Below are 2,983 nucleotides of genomic sequence, written 5' to 3'. Positions count from 1 at the left end.
GGGGAATCAGAGACAGGCACCCCCACCCAGGCACCTTATTCAAGACGCTGGTCCCTCTTCTACTCCCGCCCGTAGCACACCCATGCGGCCGGACCGGGTGCCGCCAGCTCGAGCCATGGTTCCCCCTGCAGACATGGTTAGCGGGCAGTGGGGCCGAGCCGGGGATCATCACACGGGACCCCAGCGACATGAACGCTGCAGTGCCTCCTCTTCCGCATCGGAACGATCACATCACATACTGCGCCAGGCCACAATGAGCAATGCTACGGGCTCCGGTGGACTTGGTCCCCCTGCCGGCGCCAGACCCCTCACTCCCCACAACCCCAAGCACAGCACAGGCCAGCAGCATAGGGCTAAGTCAGCTCTCCCGCCCAGCTCTCCTCAGTGCAGGCGGCCCACTCCTCAGTCCCGCAGCAGGACCGGCTTTTATCTCCCTCAGGAGGGGCAGAGGACACAGGGTGGGGGCAGCACCTTACCACGCATGCCCCCCCTGGTGGCAGACAGGCCAGCACCTCCCCCAGCCCACTACTCACAATGGGCAAACTACTGGCCCCCTAGCACCTCCCTCCTGTTACCAGCATCCAGTATATCTCCCGCCATCTTACGCCGGTTTAAGCCAGTACCCCACGGTCTGCAACCAAACCATCCCCCCTCAGCCAAGTATCCCGCCCACCCCTACAGTGCCTAGCACGCAGCAACCCCATGGTCAGGCTTTATACTATGGCGGCATAGGGTTTGCCGAGCGCAAGCAAAACCACGAACCCTGAGCCCAACCCCTGCCAACTCCCCCCCAACAGCCCTGCCCAGAGCAACCTCTTAACCAAATTGCGGTTACTTTTCTTACCCCCTCTACAAGCTTCTACAAGAAAGCCGTTGTGGCGCCCTCAACTTCAGGAACAGGTGAGCATGAGTCTTCCTCAAGCAGTAGTGCTTCATATACCGATTCTAGCGACTCATCTAGTCAGCCAAAAGGTGATGCGAGTTCAGGAAGTACTTTAAAGGCAAGCATAGTAGTAAAAAGCGTAGCAAGAATGCGATAAAAATGCAAGGGGAGACAGGGGCAGAGTCTCAAGACAGTATGGTGCACTGCGCCAACACTACAATTTTGAGGAGGGTTAGACCGAAGGTAAAAGATGGATTACGTAAGGGGAAGTTTGCAGACATCTTTGCAATGACACAAAGCGCAGCCTAGATGCAGCTAAGGCAGCGGGCCCAACGGCAGATATGCGTGGAGATATTATGCGCATTGGGTGGAGGGTATGTATGTTTTTATGGCTTGCTATGTAGAATCCAGGCCAAGCGAAGCTATGAACATCCTCCGCTACATGCACATGGTCCATAGCATGTACATGTCAGCCAGAGAATGAGTGTGTAGGCAGTACGATGATAAGTTTAGGAAGAATCAAGAGGGGATGAAAGTGATTAGTTTTGGGGTAAAAGATGTAGAAGTTTGGCTAGACGTCACCAACCAGGCGACGCAAGCAACAGAGTGCAGGCAGCCCTTTCTGCCAAAGCCAGGTGTCAACATTGCGGCAAGAGGGAAGTGTTATGTGTTCAATTTCGCGCTGTGCAACAGAGGAGCAGCTTGCCGATATAGGCACGCATGCTTGTACTGTAACACAACTCACCCAGCCAAGTATTGCAATCGAGCCGCGGGGGAAAGGGGGCGCTAAGCAAGGCACTCTCCCCAGTCAATACTAATGCCCTTGCTCGATGGCTAGGCCGCTACCTGCGCAAAGGGGAGGTGGCCTTCCTGGGAAAGGGTTTTAAAGAGAGGTTCACATTACCATTAATGCAGCCAGTATCAGCGGTAGCTAAGAGAAATCTAAAATCAGTGATTGACTTTCCAGAGGTGGTCAGGGCTAAAGTGGAGGCGGAGATACAGCTGACACGCATGTGCGGACCCTTTCCCTCACCACCTCTTGATGGTCTATGCATCTCCCCATTAGGAGTAGTACCCAAGAAGGAACCTGGAAAGTTGTGCCTGATCCAGCATCTATCCTTCCCAGAAGAAAGGTCGGTAAATGATGCTTTGGACCCCCAGGATTGTAGTGTCACCTACCAGTCGTTCGAGCAAGCGTTGGTGATCGTGCAAGGCATCGTGGAAGGGGCATTGCTGGCATAGGTGGACATCGAATCTGGTTTCCTTCAGGTGCATGGGATTTAGAATAGGGGTTCAGTACTTCATAGACAAATGCTTACCCATGGGTTGCTCAATTTCCTGCGCATATTTTGAATGCTTCAGTTCATTCCTAGAATGGTGCATAAGGGCCGGCATGGGCAAAAAAGGAGTAGTGCATTATTTGGACGATTTCCTGTTAGTCGGCCCCAGGGACAGCCAGGCGTGCAGGGAGCTTTTGTTCTCGACGCAAGCTTTGTTTCAGGTTCTAGGGGTCCCGATAGCTGTGGAAAAGAGCAAGGGGCCCACTATGAGGCTAACGTTTCTGGGCATAGAGATTGACACGCAGTTAGGGCTATGTCGGTTGCCAGCGGAAAAGGTGGGAAAGCTGAGAAGCAGACTGCAGGAATGTGCCAAAGTGAAAAAAGTCACGCTTAAACAGATTCAGTCGCTGCTGGGGTCGTTGAATTTCACATACAGGGCACGCTACCTGATACGCATCTCAAATGAGCAGAGGCAGGACATGCGAGTATGCTTGCAATTCCTGTGTGGTTTCAATGGAGTCCGAATGTGGCTGCCCAAGTCAGTACCTAACATGGAGTTGCAATTGCACAGACACCTCCGGATCAATTGGCTTTGGGGCGTACTTCAAGGGCGAGTTGTGCGCACAGCCTTGGCCAGAGGCATGGCAGTAAGCTGGGTGGACAAAAAACGTGCTGCTTCTAGAGCTGTTCCCAATAATAGTAGCTGTAGAATTGTGGGCGGACAAGCTAGCAGACAGAACCATAGTGTTTTGGTTAGATAACATGGGGTGGTCCAGGCAATAAGCAATCAGAGAGGGGAATCACCCCAGGTGCTGAATCT

The sequence above is a fragment of the Pseudophryne corroboree genome, chromosome 2, assembly GCF_028390025.1.
Source record: "Pseudophryne corroboree isolate aPseCor3 chromosome 2, aPseCor3.hap2, whole genome shotgun sequence".
NCBI classification, from domain to species: domain Eukaryota; kingdom Metazoa; phylum Chordata; class Amphibia; order Anura; family Myobatrachidae; genus Pseudophryne; species Pseudophryne corroboree.
This window is presented reverse-complemented; position numbering follows the sequence as displayed.